Source organism: Solea solea, chromosome 3 (genome assembly GCF_958295425.1).
Source record: "Solea solea chromosome 3, fSolSol10.1, whole genome shotgun sequence".
Lineage (NCBI taxonomy): Eukaryota > Metazoa > Chordata > Actinopteri > Pleuronectiformes > Soleidae > Solea > Solea solea.
The window spans coordinates 19,531,397-19,555,077 of NC_081136.1; the positions used below are offsets into that span (position 1 = coordinate 19,531,397).

Here is a 23,681-nt window from a genome sequence, read left to right on the forward strand (position 1 = left end):
TCAGCCTTTCAGGTGTGTTTTTTGTAATAATTCCTAAAGGCATTGGGCCAGGAGTCTGATTTTTCCGTATGTGTATCTGGGACTAAGACTTATCCCCAGGTGCAGAGTTTCAGACCTGTGCAACCTTCGGAAAGGTCAAAGGTCAGCCGTTCGGTGTGTTTTTTGTAATAATTCCTATAATATAAAACCCACAAATGAAGTTAACATCTTATAAGATATACTTATGTACCTTCTAAAAAGGAGAGAAGGGCGTTCTCCAGGAATTAACTGGTTGTTGATAGAGCGGCAAGGTGTATGGGGTGTGTCCCCGTTAAAAGACACGGATGCAGATGTCCAGTTTAGTGTTGGATTTATTGAAGTGTGTGTGTGTGGCTCTCTGGCATTTACGCACAATAAACCCAGGATGTACAGGCGAAAGTTGGAAACAAACAAGGGAAAAGCACGAGCCATCCACCGCTATATCAGGAGGAAAACGAAACCTAAACAGTACGGCATCTCACACACACGTGTGGTGCGTTCAATAGCGTCGGAATGGCTATGGTGCGTTCATGAGTGTCGGACATATGAAAAGTCACCAAGAATACAATACAACTGAACAGTAAAACTCCTAAACAACATGGGCTTTCCAACACCTTCAGTGTTTGATTTTGCAATGATTTCACTGTTTGGATGTGTTTTTCTATTTGTGTCTGTTTTTGTGCGCATTCAGCAGGGATACGGCTGTTTTCTGATTTTTTTCCTTTTTTCTACTGTCCCATAACATAAACCTCACAAATAAAGTTAAAATCTTAAAAGATATAGTTATATACCTTCAGTGTTTGATTTTGCAATGATTTCACTGTTTGGATGTGTTTTTCTATTGGTGTCTGTTTTTGTGCGCATTCAGCTGGGATACGGCTGTTTTCTGACTTTTTTCCTTTTTTCTACTGTCCCATTACATAAACCTCAAAAATAAAGTTACAATATTATAAGATATGGTTATATACCTTCAGTGTTTGATTTTGCAATGATTTCACTGTTTGGATGTGTTTTTCTATTTGTGTCTGTTTTTGTGCGCATTCAGCAGGGATACGGCTGTTTTCTGATTTTTTTCATTTTTTTACTGTCCCATAACATAAACCTCACAAATAAAGTTAAAATCTTAAAAGATATAGTTATATACCTTCAGTGTTTGATTTTGCAATGATTTCACTGTTTGGATGTGTTTTTCTATTTGTGTCTGTTTTTGTGCGCATTCAGCAGGGATACGGCTGTTTTCTGATTTTTTTCATTTTTCTACTGTCCCATAACATAAACCTCACAAATGAAGTTAACATCTTAAAAGATGTAGTTCTGTACCCTCAGTGTTTGATTTTGCAATGATTTCACTGTTGGGATGTGTTTTTCTATTGGTGTCTGTTTGTGGGCTCATTCAGCTTTGATAATGCTGTTTTCAGACTTTTTTCATTTTTCTACTGTCCCATAACCTTAACCTCACAAATGAAGTTAAAATCTTAAAAGATTTAGTTCTTTACCCTCAGTTTTTGCTTTTGCAATGATTTCACTGTTTGGATGTGTTTTTCTATTAGTGTCTGTTTTGTGTGTGTATCAGGGACTAAGGCTAATCCCGGGTGCCGAGTTTCAGACCTGTGCAACCTTTGGAAAGGTAAAAGGTCAGCCGTTCTGGTGTGTTTTTTGTAATAATTCCTGAAGGCATTGAGTCAGGAGTCTGATTTTTCCGTATGTGTATCAGGGACTAATGCTAATCCCGGGTGCCAAGTTTCAGACCTGTGCAACCTTCGGAAAGGTCAAAGGTCAGCCGTTTGGTGTGTTTTTTGTAATAATTCCTATAATATAAAACCCACAAATGAAGTTAACATCTTATAAGATATACTTATGTACCTTCAGTGTTTGATTTTGCAATGATTTCACTGTTTGGATGTGTTTTTCTATTCGTGTCTGTTTTTGTGCGCATTCAGTAGGGATACGGCTGTTTTCTGATTTTTTTCATTTTTCTACTGTCCCATAACATAAACCTCACAAATAAAGTTAAAATCTTAAAAGATATAGTTATATACCTTCAGTGTTTGATTTTGCAATGACTTCACTCTTTGGATGTGTTTTTCTATTTGTGTCTGTTTTTGTGCGCATTCAGCAGGGATACGGCTGTTTTCTGATTTTTTTCATTTTTCTACTGTCCCATAACATAAACCTCACAAATAAAGTTAACATCTTAAAAGATTTAGTTCTGTACCCTCAGTGTTTGATTTTGCAATGATTTCACTGTTGGGATGTGTTTTTCTATTGGTGTCTGTTTGTGGGCTCATTCAGCTTTGATAATGCTGTTTTCTGACTTTTTTCATTTTTCTACTGTCCCATAACCTAAACCTCACAAATGAAGTTAAAATCTTAAAAGATTTAGTTCTTTACCCTCAGTGTTTGCTTTTGCAATGATTTCACTGTTTGGATGTGTTTTTCTATTAGTGTCTGTTTTGTGTGTGTATCAGGGACTAAGGCTAATCCCGGGTGCAAAGTTTCAGACCTGTGCAACCTTTGGAAAGGTAAAAGGTCAGCCGTTCTGGTGTGTTTTTTGTAATAATTTGTAAAGGCATTAAGCCAGGAGTCTGATTTTTCCGTATGTGTATCAGGGACTAAGGCTAATCCCGGGTGCCGAGTTTCAGACCTGTGCAACCTTTGTAAAGGTCAAAGGTCAGCTGTGCAGGTGTGTTTTTTGTAATAATTCCTAAAGGCATTGAGTCAGGAGTCTAATTTTTCCGTATATGTATCAGAAACTAACCCTCATCCCGGGTGCCGAGTTTCAGACCTGTGCAATCTTCGGAAAGGTCAAAGGTCAGCCGTTCGGGTGTGTTTTTTGTAATAATTCCTAAAGGCAATGAGCCAGGATGCTGATTTCTCTGTATGTGTATCGAGGACCATAGCTGATCCAGGGTGCCGAGTTTCAGACCTGTGCAACCTTCGGAAAGGTCAAAAGTCAGCCGTTTGCTTGTGTTTTTTGTAATAATTCCTAAATGCATTGAGCCAGGAGTCAGATTTTTCCGTATGTGTATCAGGGACTAAGACTAATCTTGGGTGCTGAGTTTCAGACCCGTGCAACCTTTGGAAAGGTAAAAGGTCGGCCGTTCTGATGTGTTTTTTGTAATAATTCCTGAAGGCATTGAGCCAGGAGTCTGATTTTTCCGTATGTGTATCAGCGACTAAGGCTAATCCCGGGTGCTGAGTTTCAGACCTGTGCAACCTTTGGAAAGGTCAAAGGTCAGCCGTTCTGGTGTGTTTTATGAAATAATTGGTAAAGGCATTAAGCCAGGAGTCTGATTTTTCCGTATGTGTATCAGGGACTAAGGCTAATCCCGGGTGTCGAGTTTCAGACCTGTGCAACCTTCAAAAAGGTCAAAGGTCAGCCTTTCAGGTGTGTTTTTTGTAATAATTCCTAAAGGCATTGGGCCAGGAGTCTGATTTTTCCGTATGTGTATCTGGGACTAAGACTTATCCCCAGGTGCAGAGTTTCAGACCTGTGCAACCTTCGGAAAGGTCAAAGGTCAGCCGTTCGGTGTGTTTTTTGTAATAATTCCTATAATATAAAACCCACAAATGAAGTTAACATCTTATAAGATATACTTATGTACCTTCTAAAAAGGAGAGAAGGGCGTTCTCCAGGAATTAACTGGTTGTTGATAGAGCGGCAAGGTGTATGGGGTGTGTCCCCGTTAAAAGACACGGATGCAGATGTCCAGTTTAGTGTTGGATTTATTGAAGTGTGTGTGTGTGGCTCTCTGGCATTTACGCACAATAAACCCAGGATGTACAGGCGAAAGTTGGAAACAAACAAGGGAAAAGCACGAGCCATCCACCGCTATATCAGGAGGAAAACGAAACCTAAACAGTACGGCATCTCACACACACGTGTGGTGCGTTCAATAGCGTCGGAATGGCTATGGTGCGTTCATGAGTGTCGGACATATGAAAAGTCACCAAGAATACAATACAACTGAACAGTAAAACTCCTAAACAACATGGGCTTTCCAACACCTTCAGTGTTTGATTTTGCAATGATTTCACTGTTTGGATGTGTTTTTCTATTTGTGTCTGTTTTTGTGCGCATTCAGCAGGGATACGGCTGTTTTCTGATTTTTTTCCTTTTTTCTACTGTCCCATAACATAAACCTCACAAATAAAGTTAAAATCTTAAAAGATATAGTTATATACCTTCAGTGTTTGATTTTGCAATGATTTCACTGTTTGGATGTGTTTTTCTATTGGTGTCTGTTTTTGTGCGCATTCAGCTGGGATACGGCTGTTTTCTGACTTTTTTCCTTTTTTCTACTGTCCCATTACATAAACCTCAAAAATAAAGTTACAATATTATAAGATATGGTTATATACCTTCAGTGTTTGATTTTGCAATGATTTCACTGTTTGGATGTGTTTTTCTATTTGTGTCTGTTTTTGTGCGCATTCAGCAGGGATACGGCTGTTTTCTGATTTTTTTCATTTTTTTACTGTCCCATAACATAAACCTCACAAATAAAGTTAAAATCTTAAAAGATATAGTTATATACCTTCAGTGTTTGATTTTGCAATGATTTCACTGTTTGGATGTGTTTTTCTATTTGTGTCTGTTTTTGTGCGCATTCAGCAGGGATACGGCTGTTTTCTGATTTTTTTCATTTTTCTACTGTCCCATAACATAAACCTCACAAATGAAGTTAACATCTTAAAAGATGTAGTTCTGTACCCTCAGTGTTTGATTTTGCAATGATTTCACTGTTGGGATGTGTTTTTCTATTGGTGTCTGTTTGTGGGCTCATTCAGCTTTGATAATGCTGTTTTCAGACTTTTTTCATTTTTCTACTGTCCCATAACCTTAACCTCACAAATGAAGTTAAAATCTTAAAAGATTTAGTTCTTTACCCTCAGTTTTTGCTTTTGCAATGATTTCACTGTTTGGATGTGTTTTTCTATTAGTGTCTGTTTTGTGTGTGTATCAGGGACTAAGGCTAATCCCGGGTGCCGAGTTTCAGACCTGTGCAACCTTTGGAAAGGTAAAAGGTCAGCCGTTCTGGTGTGTTTTTTGTAATAATTCCTGAAGGCATTGAGTCAGGAGTCTGATTTTTCCGTATGTGTATCAGGGACTAATGCTAATCCCGGGTGCCAAGTTTCAGACCTGTGCAACCTTCGGAAAGGTCAAAGGTCAGCCGTTTGGTGTGTTTTTTGTAATAATTCCTATAATATAAAACCCACAAATGAAGTTAACATCTTATAAGATATACTTATGTACCTTCAGTGTTTGATTTTGCAATGATTTCACTGTTTGGATGTGTTTTTCTATTCGTGTCTGTTTTTGTGCGCATTCAGTAGGGATACGGCTGTTTTCTGATTTTTTTCATTTTTCTACTGTCCCATAACATAAACCTCACAAATAAAGTTAAAATCTTAAAAGATATAGTTATATACCTTCAGTGTTTGATTTTGCAATGACTTCACTCTTTGGATGTGTTTTTCTATTTGTGTCTGTTTTTGTGCGCATTCAGCTGGGATACGGCTGTTTTCGGACTTTTTTCCTTTTTTCTACTGTCCCATAACATAAACCTCAAAAATAAAGTTACAATATTATAAGATATGGTTATATACCTTCAGTGTTTGATTTTGCAATGATTTCACTATTTGGATGTGTTTTTCTATTTGTGTCTGTTTTTGTGCGCATTCAGCAGGGATACGGCTGTTTTCTGATTTCTTTCATTTTTCTACTGTCCCATAACATAAACCTCACAAATAAAGTTAACATCTTAAAAGATTTAGTTCTGTACCCTCAGTGTTTGATTTTGCAATGATTTCACTGTTGGGATGTGTTTTTCTATTGGTGTCTGTTTGTGGGCTCATTCAGCTTTGATAATGCTGTTTTCGGACTTTTTTCATTTTTCTACTGTCCCATAACCTAAACCTCACAAATGAAGTTAAAATCTTAAAAGATTTAGTTCTTTACCCTCAGTGTTTGCTTTTGCAATGATTTCACTGTTTGGATGTGTTTTTCTATTAGTGTCTGTTTTGTGTGTGTATCAGGGACTAAGGCTAATCCCGGGTGCCAAGTTTCAGACCTGTGCAACCTTTGGAAAGGTAAAAGGTCAGCCGTTCTGGTGTGTTTTTTGTAATAATTCCTGAAGGCATTGAGTCAGGAGTCTGATTTTTCCGTATGTGTATCAGGGACTAATGCTAATCCCGGGTGCCAAGTTTCAGACCTGTGCAACCTTCGGAAAGGTCAAAGGTCAGCCGTTTGGTGTGTTTTTTGTAATAATTCCTATAATATAAAACCCACAAATGAAGTTAACATCTTATAAGATATACTTATGTACCTTCAGTGTTTGATTTTGCAATGATTTCACTGTTTGGATGTGTTTTTCTATTTGTGTCTGTTTTTGTGCGCATTCAGCAGGGATACGGCTGTTTTCTGATTTTTTTCATTTTTCTACTGTCCCATAACATAAACCTCACAAATAAAGTTAAAATCTTAAAAGATATAGTTATATACCTTCAGTGTTTGATTTTGCAATGATTTCACTGTTTGGATGTGTTTTTCTATTTGTGTCTGTTTTTGTGCGCATTCAGCTGGGATACGGCTGTTTTCGGACTTTTTTCCTTTTTTCTACTGTCCCACAACATAAACCTCAAAAATAAAGTTACAATATTATAAGATATGGTTATATACCTTCAGTGTTTGATTTTGCAATGATTTCACTGTTTGGATGTGTTTTTCTATTTGTGTCTGTTTTTGTGCGCATTCAGCAGGGATACGGCTGTTTTCTGATTTTTTTCATTTTTCTACTGTCCCATAACATAAACCTCACAAATAAAGTTAACATCTTAAAAAATTTAGTTCTGTACCCTCAGTGTTTGATTTTGCAATGATTTCACTGTTGGGATGTGTTTTTCTATTGGTGTCTGTTTGTGGGCTCATTCAGCTTTGATAATGCTGTTTTCGGACTTTTTTCATTTTTCTACTGTCCCATAACCTAAACCTCACAAATGAAGTTAAAATCTTAAAAGATTTAGTTCTTTACCCTCAGTGTTTGCTTTTGCAATGATTTCACTGTTTGGATGTGTTTTTCTATTAGTGTCTGTTTTGTGTGTGTATCAGGGACTAAGGCTAATCCCGGGTGCAAAGTTTCAGACCTGTGCAACCTTTGGAAAGGTAAAAGGTCAGCCGTTCTGGTGTGTTTTTTGTAATAATTTGTAAAGGCATTAAGCCAGGAGTCTGATTTTTCCGTATGTGTATCAGGGACTAAGGCTAATCCCGGGTGCCGAGTTTCAGACCTGTGCAACCTTCGTAAAGGTCAAAGGTCAGCTGTGCAGGTGTGTTTTTTGTAATAATTCCTAAAGGCATTGAGTCAGGAGTCTAATTTTTCCGTATATGTATCAGAAACTAACCCTCATCCCGGGTGCCGAGTTTCAGACCTGTGCAATCTTCGGAAAGGTCAAAGGTCAGCCGTTCGGGTGTGTTTTTTGTAATAATTCCTAAAGGCAATGAGCCAGGATGCTGATTTCTCTGTATGTGTATCGAGGACCATAGCTGATCCAGGGTGCCGAGTTTCAGACCTGTGCAACCTTCGGAAAGGTCAAAAGTCAGCCGTTTGCTTGTGTTTTTTGTAATAATTCCTAAATGCATTGAGCCAGGAGTCAGATTTTTCCGTATGTGTATCAGGGACTAAGACTAATCTTGTGTGCTGAGTTTCAGACCCGTGCAACCTTTGGAAAGGTAAAAGGTCGGCCGTTCTGATGTGTTTTTTGTAATAATTCCTGAAGGCATTGAGCCAGGAGTCTGATTTTTCCGTATGTGTATCAGCGACTAAGGCTAATCCCGGGTGCTGAGTTTCAGACCTGTGCAACCTTTGGAAAGGTCAAAGGTCAGCCGTTCTGGTGTGTTTTATGAAATAATTGGTAAAGGCATTAAGCCAGGAGTCTGATTTTTCCGTATGTGTATCAGGGACTAAGGCTAATCCCGGGTGCCGAGTTTCAGACCTGTGCAACCTTCAAAAAGGTCAAAGGTCAGCCTTTCAGGTGTGTTTTTTGTAATAATTCCTAAAGGCATTGGGCCAGGAGTCTGATTTTTCCGTATGTGTATCTGGGACTAAGACTTATCCCCAGGTGCAGAGTTTCAGACCTGTGCAACCTTCGGAAAGGTCAAAGGTCAGCCGTTCGGTGTGTTTTTTGTAATAATTCCTATAATATAAAACCCACAAATGAAGTTAACATCTTATAAGATATACTTATGTACCTTCTAAAAAGGAGAGAAGGGCGTTCTCCAGGAATTAACTGGTTGTTGATAGAGCGGCAAGGTGTATGGGGTGTGTCCCCGTTAAAAGACACGGATGCAGATGTCCAGTTTAGTGTTGGATTTATTGAAGTGTGTGTGTGTGGCTCTCTGGCATTTACGCACAATAAACCCAGGATGTACAGGCGAAAGTTGGAAACAAACAAGGGAAAAGCACGAGCCATCCACCGCTATATCAGGAGGAAAACGAAACCTAAACAGTACGGCATCTCACACACACGTGTGGTGCGTTCAATAGCGTCGGAATGGCTATGGTGCGTTCATGAGTGTCGGACATATGAAAAGTCACCAAGAATACAATACAACTGAACAGTAAAACTCCTAAACAACATGGGCTTTCCAACACCTTCAGTGTTTGATTTTGCAATGATTTCACTGTTTGGATGTGTTTTTCTATTTGTGTCTGTTTTTGTGCGCATTCAGTTGGGATACGGCTGTTTTCTGATTTTTTTCATTTTTCTACTGTCCCATAACATAAACCTCACAAATAAAGTTAAAATCTTAAAAGATATAGTTATATACCTTCAGTGTTTGATTTTGCAATGATTTCACTCTTTGGATGTGTTTTTCTATTTGTGTCTGTTTTTGTGCGCATTCAGCTGGGATACGGCTGTTTTCGGACTTTTTTCCTTTTTTCTACTGTCCCATAACATAAACCTCAAAAATAAAGTTACAATATTATAAGATATGGTTATATACCTTCAGTGTTTGATTTTGCAATGATTTCACTGTTTGGATGTGTTTTTCTATTTGTGTCTGTTTTTGTGCGCATTCAGCAGGGATACGGCTGTTTTCTGATTTTTTTCATTTTTCTACTGTCCCATAACATAAACCTCACAAATAAAGTTAACATCTTAAAAGATTTAGTTCTGTACCCTCAGTGTTTGATTTTGCAATGATTTCACTGTTGGGATGTGTTTTTCTATTGGTGTCTGTTTGTGGGCTCATTCAGCTTTGATAATTCTGTTTTCGGACTTTTTTCATTTTTCTACTGTCCCATAACCTAAACCTCACAAATGAAGTTAAAATCTTAAAAGATTTAGTTCTTTACCCTCAGTGTTTGCTTTTGCAATGATTTCACTGTTTGGATGTGTTTTTCTATTAGTGTCTGTTTTGTGTGTGTATCAGGGACTAAGGCTAATCCCGGGTGCCAAGTTTCAGACCTGTGCAACCTTCGGAAAGGTCAAAGGTCTGCCGTTCGGTGTGTTTTTTCTGTTATAATTCCTATAATATAAAACCCACAAATGAAGTTAACATCTTATAAGATATACTTATGTACCTTCAGTGTTTGATTTTGCAATGATTTCACTGTTTGGATGTGTTTTTCTATTTGTGTCTGTTTTTGTGCGCATTCAGCAGGGATACGGCTGTTTTCTGATTTTTTTCATTTTTCTACTGTCCCATAACATAAACCTCACAAATAAAGTTAAAATCTTAAAAGATATAGTTATATACCTTCAGTGTTTGATTTTGCAATGATTTCACTGTTTGGATACTCTGAGATAAGGCTGTTTTCGGATCTTTACTGGTTTCTTAACAGTTGACCTTTCACAATGGCAGCATTCAGTGTTTTTTTTCTTTTTCTGGAGCCTTTAACTCCTCATGTTGATAAAATAATGCAATAATATATGTAGAATATTATCAAACCTCTAATAATGACCACCATAGGCATGAATGATTGTAAAATTGATTACAGTCAAAATAATATAAGATGACATACAGCATAATATTTTCATGGGGGTTAATTCAATTATTTACCAATAACAGTGACAGCTAACCAAATGGAATCATCAGTAGTTTTAATCTCTACTGGCTCTTACCCTGGTCTGGCAGAGCTTCAGAGAATAAATCTCCATGGCAACCTAACTTTATCAATTGATCTTGTTTTGAGCAAAATAGTCCAGGATACTGGACAGCTTAATCCCTTCTGTACATGGTCCTCTGATATTTTCAAGCCTCAACTTGCCAGCTCCATGTTTATTTTTATTATATCAGAAAGTATATGAGTTAGCTGTGGATGAGCTAACTCATGCTTTTGAAGCTTTTGAAGCATGATGATGGTCGCCACAGCGGTCATCTTCCAGATAGAGATTAGATAGAAAATAAAAACTCTAAACTCAAGGAATTTTGCGAGAACAGGTGAACGTCACATAGTGTTCCCTGAGACATTATTGCTCTGGACCATAATCATGAATTGGACTGATAATCTCAAGAAATTACCGGCATCTTGTTAAAAGTCCCAGTACGGAAATAAAAGTGCCGGTTCTGTGAACTGGAAAGTACCGGGCCACTTCAAGCACTAGTTAATAATTGTACTGTAATGACAGTGATTATATTTTCTGTACACTTAATGTCTCTTATGTGATCTTATTCTTCAACAAACAAGTGCACAATATAATTCACTTAGAATTCTAAACAGCACATTGCAATTTCTGCAATTATTATCAAAGTATTGATCAGTAATACAGTGAAAATGAGCGGAAAAATTAATATTTGCTTTGCAAGTCAATTTAAGGTGTGCGCCCCTAAATGTTTTGCTTGCTCTCCTAAAATGTTCAGTTACACCCCTACTGTGCTCCTTGTAAAACGTTAGTCAGATGCCCTCCAAACATTGTTCTAAAGGGTTTATGGTCTTAGTTCCTCTTCAGTAGAGCTGCATGTCCACAATGTAAAAAAAACCCTTCTCCACTAACTATGGTTGTTTCCATCCCTTCTCTTCTATTGTTTGTATTGTATTTGTATTGTATTTGTACTTTATGTATTTAGGTGGTCTTATAAATTAAAGGATACATACTGTGAAGCAGCACTGTAATAAGCGACGGCCAGTTGATGAACCCATTAAAATATTCCATAACATGTCATTTAGCAGACACTTTTATCCAAGGCGACTAACAATGGAATTGAGTACAGTAAGCCAGGGGCGGAGCCGAACTTGTGACCATTACGACCATGCTGTCTTTCGCACACAGGGTACCGGTCTTAACCACTGAGCCACTCTACCCCCGTATATATGAAATATGTCTTATTAACTTGTGATAGGATGTGGAATTTGAGACACGGCCTCATGACAGAATGAGCCGGTTAATGTCTTTTTATTTTTTATTTCCCTTTTCATTGCTTAAGCAGGAATGCTGTTGTGACCTATGGCCTGTGAGGGTGGACCATGGAGGACAATTTTATCTCTCACTGTATGTGCAAGAAAAACTGTCAGGATACACAGAGACAGCATTAACAAGGGTAATTAAAAGTGTTTCTAAACATTATTTCTCTCAAAACCATATGTGATGTGTGTGTGGGTATGTATTTTTCAGTACTTGGACAGTGGAGTGTCGGGGTGGTTGTGTATATAGCTCCTGTGTTTCTATATCGATACATGTTACTAAATCTAGTAACATGTATCGATGTTACTGTCTGATATAATCATATCAGACAGTGGTCATGAAATTATTTGCATTTCTTTTTCCCACAAATCTTTTCTGAGTTATATGGCATGTGAAAAGTAAAAGATAATCTTGGAATAACATTAATATTTCCTAAAATGTGTTCCATTGACTGGGCTTGAAACCTAAAAGCAACAGAAAACTTTTTTTTTAATTCCATTCTGCACTGCATTTTTACAGAACCACAGCAACACTCCCCCTGAAGGCCGCCTTGGTTCACCTGGTGGACCAAGAGCTTCTTGATATGGAGGACACCACAGTTCGATACTGTTCGAACCTGAGCTGCCAGCATTGGAATCCAACGGTTTATTGATGCTTGTAATTCTCACACAGTTTCAGGTATTTGATCCATTTGAGCAGTTGCATCCCCAACACAAAAATGAATTTCACTTAGCAGGGAGCCTGCTGTGAGGATTACTTCCCCCTTGGCAACACCTCAGGTCCACTTCCTCAGGTCCCACTGAGCATTTTCAAATTCAAAATGTGTGAAGAAAATCATTTCAGTGTAATCAGTGCATCTGAAAAGTATTCAGATGCACTGGCTTATAACCCTATAACCCTAACCCTAACCCTCATTTATTACACACTTTGTTGTGTTAGAGACTTGATTGAAATAAATAGCATAGCATTAATCGGATTTTACATAATTTAGGCAGCTGACAAAACAATACTGTGAAATTACAGTTGCCTGATAGCCAAAAAATGATTACCCTGTTATTTGTTGCAAAAAGTGAAGTTTGAGCCTATATTCCTCCAAAACATATACAGTAAAAGTATTTCATACAACTAGTATATGATGTATAAGTGGTACTGAGTTCAGTGAAAGTGAAATCATACACTACTAATACAAATTATGGATTTTAAACTTCATCAAAAACGGATGATCACACAGGTCATACAAATGTATGTTTGATTTGATGTAATTATTTTACATGTAATCACTATAATATGATAGGGTTAGGGTTAGTTTTGATAAATGATTTAACCTTTTTCTTTTCAGTACATTGTGACTGATGTTGATGAGGTCGAGGTCTTCAGCGTCTGAGGCTGTCAGGATGAATTGAGCCCCAAACAAAGTGAAACATTGTGTTTACCTGTAATTGCACCTGTGTAAACAAAACCAGACTTTTGTTTGGGTTCACGTAGAGGGCAAGTCTTTGAAGTCCCTCAAGATGCCTGTTTGTTTTTTTTACTCAAAGGAGTGAATGTGTGTATGAGCCTCTTTGTAGGTGTCGGTGCCTGTGTATCATGTCGATTTGAACTTGATATGAGAAAAAGAAGTGCCTGGAGTTGCACATGCACACAGACACACAGACACACACACACACACACACACACACACACACACACACATTCATTCCTAAACCCACATTCACACCATACTATGATATCCCTAAAATACACCCACATCATTTTAGCTTCAGATATTGATTGAATTGTGTGTTATATGATAATGAAAAATGTTGATATTCCCTGACAGTGGAAAATAACTTCACCTACACCAAATTTGGAGCAATTTGCATCAACACAGCCAAAGATATCGTCAAAAAAAAATCCAAAAGCACAAAGAATGTAGAGGATTAATCTGTAATGTTTTTATTACAAAAAATCTTGGAAGCGAACATTTCTGCCATGCATGTATGGTGAAACAAAGGGGCAGTTTATTTCAACTACTACTGTAGCTTTAAGATAATTATCGGCCATCATCACACTCCAACGCAACGTAGTTCCCCACCACAGCAGCAGCAGCGGATTAATATCCAAAACGTGAACAGGTTAGTGTCTGCTCAGCAGGTGGATGAACATGTAATGGAGTTGCAGCATCAGTCGCTGACCAAGGAATTACTGGGGAAGTTGGTGGTAGAGGGAGGCTATTGACATGTCACAGCAAGATGCTCAAAAATGTAGAGGTAAGTGAAATTTTGAATTATTATAATGAGCTAAACAGCAGGCCAGGTGGCTAAAGAGCTGTTGCTAAAATGTGTTCGTTAATTACAGTAACTACGTCTTTTCACTCATTGAAAATACATACATACACATGTATTTAAACACACACACGCATTAATCGAAATATAGTTAATAATAATATATGCACATGTAAATGTTCCATGCTCTTTTTTTTTCTTTTTCGCTTTGCTGTTTTTTGGGAAAGTTTAGTGTTTAAATGCAGATGGTGTTGTCTGCGACGTTACACGGGAGCCAGACTTTCTGTCTGAACAGTTCCACTGTGAGAACCGATGTCCTCTCACCCGGACCCGCAGCTGCAAAGCTCCCGTTTTCGCGGAACCGCTTGCTGTGTTTCGGCTGCGTCTTCGGTTGTGAGGACTGCGGGTCACATTGCTGATCTGTTCAGAGAGCTTCGCTGGTGCTGCTGCTGCAGGTATCCTGTCTATTTAACAAGTAGGCTATACACTAAATCTATCCCTCTATTCTTAAAAATTAAGTCCACTCTGAATGTTGATACAGTGTGGGTGTTGTAATTATTATTATTTTTTATGACAGTCTTTTCCAGTCTTACAACGCACAATTAACGTGACTGGATTCTGCTTCATCCGGGGAAAGAGGTTGACCCTCAGGCTTTGGACACCTACAGTATTTAGTTGATGACAAACTGTTTCCTTAACCCTCAGGCTTCATTATGATTCATTTCCACTGTGTTAGTGCATATGGCACACTTTCTTGTAAGAAGGTCTCTTGGCAAATTGGAATTCAAATGAAAACATTTTATTAATAGATCAATAGAACACTGAACATTGTTTTCACCATACACTTGAGTATATGGCAGGAATGTTCACTCCTAAGAATTGTTGTCATAAAAGATTAATACTTTTGTCCTGCATCAGTCCTCCTCAAAACCACCAAATATTCAATCATTTCCATATTACAAATGTCCTCTTTTCAAATTAAGAGGGGAGGGAGTACATGTTTTATCTGATGCTACACAAAACTAACAATGCTTCAAAGTTAATATTGTGGGTCATCTTTGACATATTCAAGACTGATTAAAAAAAAATCTCCCAGCCACCCAACATTTGTCATATGTGTTGCCAGTACAACCAATGAAATGCTCATTTGTACTTGTCAGGAAGTCACTGCAGCTCTGACCTTGTAACCTAAATATGTTTCTGCTTCAAAATCACTTTGTTTCATACATGAGGCTAATGTCTGGCAGATTATACCAATCTTAGCCAATCTTCATCACTAAATTTTATGTTAAATCGTGATTCCCATCTTTTTTTTAATGTATTTTGTAGCATTTTTTTTATATAGTCCCAATATAATTCTAATTGTGGTTTCTTTGTATGCGTTGATTATGATGATCTGGATCACACTATTCACTTCTCAGGAGGAGTCCACCCTGGTCTCTTTCATATAGTAGTCTCTAAGTTGCAGGAATCCACAGAATTCATGATTGATTATCTAAATCCTTTTCATATTTTGGAAACTCTCAAGCTGTCCATCTTTCACCATAACACACCATGCTGTGATTCCCTTTGTTGTCCACTGTTTAAATCCTATATCGTACCTAGTCGGTGTAAAATTGCTATCCTATTCAATAAATGAGTGTCTTTCTGTATCTTATATTTTTTTATTATGCTGAACCATATTTTGTATGTGAACATCGTGATTGTGTCTATTTGGTTTTGAATCTTCTTGTATGTTTCTTTATCCCCAATTATATTCTGTACTGGGTTTTCTCCAAACTCTTTTTCTATTTAATTTCACTGTGTCTGGTTTGCACCAACCTACAATATATCTCAATTGGGCCGCATGGTAGTATTCCTTTAATTTTGGAAGTCTCATCCCTCCTTCTTCTTTTGGCAGCTGGAGAGTTTCCAGTCTTATTGTGGATCTTCTGCCACCCCAACTAAACTTTGATATCATTTTATTCCATCTCATAAATTGGGGTTTGGGGGACCTCTACTGGTAGGGCTTGGAATAGGTATAAGGTGTCAGGGTCAGCGAGTCGGCGGCACCCCGCTTTACCCGCAGGCTGTAGCAGAGAGCCCCCCTTACAGCAACAACTTTGGCTCTTTCTCTCCCACTCCTGAATTCCCCGCTCCAGAGCCTGATGATGATCATGAAACACCTTTTGTAGAGGTAGAGAAAAAGAAAAGAAAAGCTTGTAGTATAAGTTATAAAATGACGACAAACCCACACCATAGCTTCCCCCCAAACATTTATGACCTCACCCAAAGTTTCATCTTGGAATGCCCATGGCATCCAATCAAATTCTTTTAGAGCCCAACAAATTAAATTCTTGTTGAAAACTGACTTTGACATATTATGTTGTCAAGAACTGAGACTGAACACAAGTAAAGAGTAAAGGTATCCAGCATGTGGAACAAAGGTCAAAGTGTAATTTCTATTGGCGAAAGTAAAGCTGATGGTGGGATCTTTTTTCTAAAACTGGTGATGTCACTATTATTCGTAAAACGAATGAATTCCTAATTTAATTCCTTGTAGATTGCTCATGTTGGATTGTTTTTATCGAGGAGAAAAAATACGAATGATACACATGTACACCTCTCATGAGAGAACAAACATTTTTCAACTTTTTAAAAGACTTAAAGAAGCGCTATTGGTCGGATACAAAATTATTTTATGTGGCGACTTTAACACTGTCATCGATGTAAACGACAGAGTGAGCTCTAAAGTCTTGAAACTCAGCTCTGACGGTAATCGCTTGACTCAATTCAATTCTTATGTAGACTAATTGTGATCTTAACAAGTCCTGGCAAATTAAAGTAGGCACAAGCACCATGACGTCCAATCTGAAGCAGCATCCTGCAATTTGTCTTCTTATGTCATCACTTTTTTTCAAAGGATGTATGTTACAGTATTTTAAATAAAATACACATAATGGAAATATATTGGTAGAAAATATGAAGGAATTTTTATCATCTCCAGAAAAGAGCATATTTTGTATTTTAAATATGTATTTTTTTAATACATGTATCAGAAATACTTCCCATCCCTGCTTAGAGACATTACGTGAAGGTTGAAAATTGTGTCGCTTTAAATAAAACCCATAACATGAGAAAATAAATTGAAGCACAAGATATAATGATTATGTATAGAAAATGCACTCGGATTTTCGCAGTTGAAGCACAAGAATCTGGATCTTTACAAAACAAATGTTATCTCTCCGCAATTCCTATACTCCTATTCCAGATATGTTTGTGATTTAAACAGCATTTGTCTAGTGTAACATTAGTGATACTTTTGCAGTAGTATATTTATTGTGAGACACAATTATACATTTTTCCCAAATCTGTCCATGCCTCATCCATCTCTTCCTCTCCCTTCTTGTCTTCCTCCTCAGCACATGGAGAAGATTGCCATGCTGGCTTTCCATCCAGTTAAGATGCACAGCTGCTATGAGAAGGTGGTGAACCTGAGCCTTGAGGGTCTTGCAGCAACAGTTTGACGTGAGCAGCCCGTCAGTGTTTGTCCAAAGGGCCCAGATCCCCATGAGAGAGGTGAAACCTCAACTACTGACTAACCAGTCTAATATGGGTTATTGGTTAACTGGTTAACACAATGGGAAGTTTCTATGAGAGCTAATCATTTTATTGACACTCATTTTATTTCTTGATCATTTTCCTACACTGTAGCTCCTGTTTGACTAGAGTTTGTCAAATAGTTGGATGATGAGGTTCTGACTGTGGCATTGATCAAGGACACAGTAGAACTAAAGGCGAACATCTTTTTGCGGTTTGATAACTCAGTGGACAGTTAAATAGATATAGTTGTCTACAGACATGCCACAATACAGACTGTGGAACTGGGTGTAGTACATTATCATATATTATCATTATTTCATGGGATATTCCTATATGAGTCAGTTTGTCTGGTGTTACATGCATGTATGTCACAAAGTTAGGTACAAAACTACAAATTGTGTTTTACTAGATGTTTGAGCAGATCCTTCATCAGAGTCTCGAGTCTCAGGGTACAGAGGAGCTGTGTAAGATCATCCAGCACTGCCAGGACAGAGTCATTAAGGTAATACACAAAGAAAACAGGCTTGTGCATCAAATTCTTGCATAACATCTACATTAATATCTAATAATATTACATCTGGCATACTCCAGCCCTGGGAGTGAAACTTTTGGTCTGGCCTTGTTTTAGTGTTAATGAAAATTCAGGTTCACCTTTATCAATTTATTAATTTTTTAACAAAGAGTCCAGGATACCGGGCAATATCCCAGCTTAATCCCTTCTGTGCATGGTCCTCTGATATTTTCAAGCCTCAACTTGCCAGCTCCATGTTTATTTTTATTATATCAGAAAGTATGAGTGTGTGGATGAGCTAACTCATGCTTTTGAAGCATGATGATGGTCGCCACAGCGGTCGTCTTCCAGATAGAGATTAGATAGAAAATAAAAACTCCAAACTCAAGGAATAAACACTTGACTTTTGCGAGAACAGGTGAACGTCACATAGTGTACCCTGAGACATTATTGCTCTGGACCATAATCATCAATTGGACTGATAAGAGATTGCCGGCATCTTGTGAAATGTGCCAGTACACAAATAAAAGTGCCGGTTCTGTGTACTGGACAGTACCGGGCCACTTCTAGTTAATAATTGTACTGTAGCGACAGTGATGGTATTTTATGTACACTTAATGTCTCTTATGTGATCTTATTCTTTAACAAACAAGTGCACAATAAAAATTCACTGGGAATTCTAAACAGCACATTGCAATTTCTGCAATTATTATCGAAGTATTGATCAGTAATACAGTGAAAATGAGAGGAAATGTTTAAGGTGTGCACCCCTAAATGTTCTGCTTGCTCTCCTAAAACATTCAGTTATAGGGGGGCCACTGTGCTCCTAGTAAGAGCTGTTGCTAAAATGTGTTCGTTAATTACAGTAACTACGTCTTTTCACTCATTGAAAATACATACATACACATGTATTTAAACACACACACGCATTAATCGAAATATAGTTAATAATAATATATGCACATGTAAATGTTCCATGCTCTTTTTTTTCTTTTTCGCTTTGCTGTTTTTGGCGAAAGTTTAGTGTTTAAATGCAGATGGTGTTGTCTGCGACGTTACACGGGAGCCAGACTTTCTGTCTGAACAGTTCCACTGTGAGAACCGATGTCCTCTCACCCGGACCCGCAGCTGCAAAGCTCCCGTTTTCGCGGAACCGCTTGCTGTGTTTCGGCTGCGTCTTCGGTTGTGAGGACTGTGGGTCACATTGCTGATCTGTTCAGAGAGCTTCGCTGGTGCTGCTGCTGCAGGTATCCTGTCTATTTAACAAGTAGGCTATACACTAAATCTATCCCTCTATTCTTAAAAATTAAGTCCACTCTGAATGTTGATACAGTGTGGGTGTTGTAATTATTATTATTTTTTATGACAGTCTTTTCCATTCTTACAACGCACAGTTAACGTGACTGGATTCTGCTTCATCCGGGGAAAGAGGTTGACCCTCAGGCTTTGGACACCTATCGATTTAGTTGATGACAAACTGTTTCCTTAACCCTCAGGCTTCATTATGATTCATTTCCACTGTGTTAGTGCATATGGCACACTTTCTTGTAAGAAGGTCTCTTGGCAAATTGGAATTCAAATGAAAACATTTTATTAATAGATCAATAGAACACTGAACATTGTTTTCACCATACACTTGAGTATATGGCAGGAATGTTCACTCCCAAGAATTGTTGTCATAAAAGATTAATACTTTTGTCCTGCATCAGTCCTCAAAACCACCAAATATTCAATCATTTCCATATTACAAATGTCCTCTTTTCAAATTAAGAGGGGAGGGAGTACATGTTTTATCTGATGCTACACAAAACTAACAATGCTTCAAAGTTAATATTGTGGGTAATCTTTGACATATTCAAGACTGATTAAAAAAAAATCTCCCAGCCACCCAACATTTGTCATATGTGTTGCTAGTACAACCCATGAAATGCTAATTTGTACTTGTCAGGAAGTCACTGCAGCTCTGACCTTGTAACCTAAATATGTTTCTGCTTCAAAATCACTTTGTTTCATACATGAGGCTAATGTCTGGCAGATTATACCAATCTTAGCCAATCTTCATCACTAAGTTTTATGTTAAATCCTGATTCCCATCTTTTTTTTAATGTATTTTGTAGCATTTTTTTATATAGTCCCAATATAATTCTAATTGTGGTTTCTTTGTATGCGTTGATTATGATGCTCTGGATCACACTATTCACTTCTCAGGAGGAGTCCACCCTGGTCTCTTTCATATAGTAGTCTCTAAGTTGCAGGAATCCACAGAATTCATGATTGATTATCTAAATCCTTTTTTTCTGTCATATTTTGGAAACTCTCAAGCTGTCAATCTTTCACCATAACACACCATGCTGTGATTCCCTTTGTTGTCCACTGTTTAAATCCTATATCGTACCTAGTCGGTGTAAAATTGCTATCCTATTCAATAAATGAGTGTCTTTCTGTATCTTATATTTTTTTATTATGCTGAACCATATTTTGTATGTGAACATCGTGATTGTGTCTATTTGGTTTTGAATCTTCTTGTATGTTTCTTTATCCCCAATTATATTCTGTACTGGGTTTTCTCCAAACTCTTTTTCTATTTAATTTCACTGTGTCTGGTTTGCACCAACCTACAATATATCTCAATTGGGCGGCATGGTAGTATTCCTTTAATTTTGGAAGTCTCATCTCTCCTTCTTCTTTTGGCAGCTGGAGAGTTTCCAGTCTTATTGTGGATCTTTTGTCACCCCAACTAAACTTTGATATCATTTTATTCCATCTCATAAATTGGGGTTTGGGGGACCTCTACTGGTAGGGCTTGGAATAGGTATAAGGTGTCAGGGTCAGCGAGTCGGCGGCACCCCGCTTTACCCGCAGGCTGTAGCAGAGAGCCCCCCTTACAGCAACAACTTTGGCTCTTTCTCTCCCACTCCTGAATTCCCCGCTCCAGAGCCTGATGATGATCATGAAACACCTTTTGTAGAGGTAGAGAAAAAGAAAAGAAAAGCTTGTAGTATAAGTTATAAAATGACGACAAACCCACACCATAGCTTCCCCCCAAACATTTATGACCTCACCCAAAGTTTCATCTTGGAATGCCCATGGCATCCAATCAAATTCTTTTAGAGCCCAACAAATTAAATTCTTGTTGAAAACTGACTTTGACATATTATGTTGTCAAGAACTGAGACTGAACACAAGTAAAGAGTAAAGGTATCCAGCATGTGGAACAAAGGTCAAAGTGTAATTTCTATTGGCGAAAGTAAAGCTGATGGTGGGATCTTTTTTCTAAAACTGGTGATGTCACTATTATTCGTAAAACGAATGAATTCCTAATTTAATTCCTTGTAGATTGCTCATGTTGGATTGTTTTTACCGAGGAGAAAAAATACGAATGATACACATGTACACCTCTCATGAGAGAACAAACATTTTTCAACTTTTTAAAAGACTTAAAGAAGCGCTATTGGTCGGATACAAAATTATTTTATGTGGCGACTTTAACACTGTCATCGATGTAAACGACAGAGTGAGCTCTAAAGTCTTGAAACTCAGCTCTGACGGTAATCGCTTGACTCAATTCAATTCTTATGTAGACTAATTGTGATCTTAACAAGTCCTGGCAAATTAAAGTAGGCACAAGCACCATGACGTCCAATCTGAAGCAGCATCCTGCAATTTGTCTTCTTATGTCATCACTTTTTTTCAAAGGATGTACGTATGTTACAGTATTTTAAATAAAATACACATAATGGAAATATATTGGTACAAAATATGAAGGAATTTTTATCATCTCCAGAAAAGAGCATATTTTGTATTTTAAATATGTATTTTTTTAATACATGTATCAGAAATACTTCCCATCCCTGCTTAGAGACATTACGTGAAGGTTGAAAATTGTGTCGCTTTAAATAAAACCCATAACATGAGAAAATAAATTGAAGCACAAGATATAATGATTATGTATAGAAAATGCACTCGGATTTTCGCAGTTGAAGCACAAGAATCTGGATCTTTACAAAACAAATGTTATCTATCCGCAATTCCTATACTCCTATTCCAGATATGTTTGTGATTTAAACAGCATTTGTCTAGTGTAACATTAGTGATACTTTTGCAGTAGTATATTTATTGTGAGACACAATTATACATTTTTCCCAAATCTGTCCATGCCTCATCCATCTCTTCCTCTCCCTTCTTGTCTTCCTCCTCAGCACATGGAGAAGATTGCCATGCTGGCTTTCCATCCAGTTAAGATGCACAGCTGCTATGAGAAGGTGGTGAACCTGAGCCTTGAGGGTCTTGCAGCAACAGTTTGACGTGAGCAGCCCGTCAGTGTTTGTCCAAAGGGCCCAGATCCCCATGAGAGAGGTGAAACCTCAACTACTGACTAACCAGTCTAATATGGGTTATTGGTTAACTGGTTAACACAATGGGAAGTTTCTATGAGAGCTAATCATTTTATTGACACTCATTTTATTTCTTGATCATTTTCCTACACTGTAGCTCCTGTTTGACTAGAGTTTGTCAAATAGTTGGATGATGAGGTTCTGACTGTGGCATTGATCAAGGACACAGTAGAACTAAAGGCGAACATCTTTTTGCGGTTTGATAACTCAGTGGACAGTTAAATAGATATAGTTGTCTACAGACATGCCACAATACAGACTGTGGAACTGGGTGTAGTACATTATCATATATTATCATTATTTCATGGGATATTCCTATATGAGTCAGTTTGTCTGGTGTTACATGCATGTATGTCACAAAGTTAGGTACAAAACTACAAATTGTGTTTTACTAGATGTTTGAGCAGATCCTTCATCAGAGTCTCGAGTCTCAGGGTACAGAGGAGCTGTGTAAGATCATCCAGCACTGCCAGGACAGAGTCATTAAGGTAATACACAAAGAAAACAGGCTTGTGCATCAAATTCTTGCATAACATCTACATTAATATCTAATAATATTACATCTGGCATACTCCAGCCCTGGGAGTGAAACTTTTGGTCTGGCCTTGTTTTAGTGTTAATGAAAATTCAGGTTCACCTTTATCAATTTATTAATTTTTTAACAAAGAGTCCAGGATACCGGGCAATATCCCAGCTTAATCCCTTCTGTGCATGGTCCTCTGATATTTTCAAGCCTCAACTTGCCAGCTCCATGTTTATTTTTATTATATCAGAAAGTATGAGTGTGTGGATGAGCTAACTCATGCTTTTGAAGCATGATGATGGTCGCCACAGCGGTCGTCTTCCAGATAGAGATTAGATAGAAAATAAAAACTCCAAACTCAAGGAATAAACACTTGACTTTTGCGAGAACAGGTGAACGTCACATAGTGTACCCTGAGACATTATTGCTCTGGACCATAATCATCAATTGGACTGATAAGAGATTGCCGGCATCTTGTGAAATGTGCCAGTACACAAATAAAAGTGCCGGTTCTGTGTACTGGACAGTACCGGGCCACTTCTAGTTAATAATTGTACTGTAGCGACAGTGATGGTATTTTATGTACACTTAATGTCTCTTATGTGATCTTATTCTTTAACAAACAAGTGCACAATAAAAATTCACTGGGAATTCTAAACAGCACATTGCAATTTCTGCAATTATTATCGAAGTATTGATCAGTAATACAGTGAAAATGAGAGGAAATGTTTAAGGTGTGCGCCCCTAAATGTTCTGCTTGCTCTCCTAAAACATTCAGTTATAGGGGGGCCACTGTGCTCCTAGTAAGAGCTGTTGCTAAAATGTGTTCGTTAATTACAGTAACTACGTCTTTTCACTCATTGAAAATACATACATACACATGTATTTAAACACACACACGCATTAATCGAAATATAGTTAATAATAATATATGCACATGTAAATGTTCCATGCTCTTTTTTTTCTTTTTCGCTTTGCTGTTT

General features: G+C 37.7%; 1 long non-coding RNA gene across 1 annotated transcript; it reads left to right on the forward strand.

Annotated features, from left to right (window-relative positions):
• The first annotated feature begins 13,599 nt into the window (after nucleotides 1-13,599).
• LOC131457071 (uncharacterized) lies at nucleotides 13,600-23,258 on the forward strand. Its single transcript, XR_009239971.1, has 5 exons — nucleotides 13,600-13,673; nucleotides 17,090-17,246; nucleotides 17,680-17,772; nucleotides 21,981-22,137; nucleotides 22,571-23,258. It is a non-coding gene; the product is annotated as an uncharacterized LOC131457071 (long non-coding RNA).
• Nucleotides 23,259-23,681: the final 423 nt, after the last annotated feature.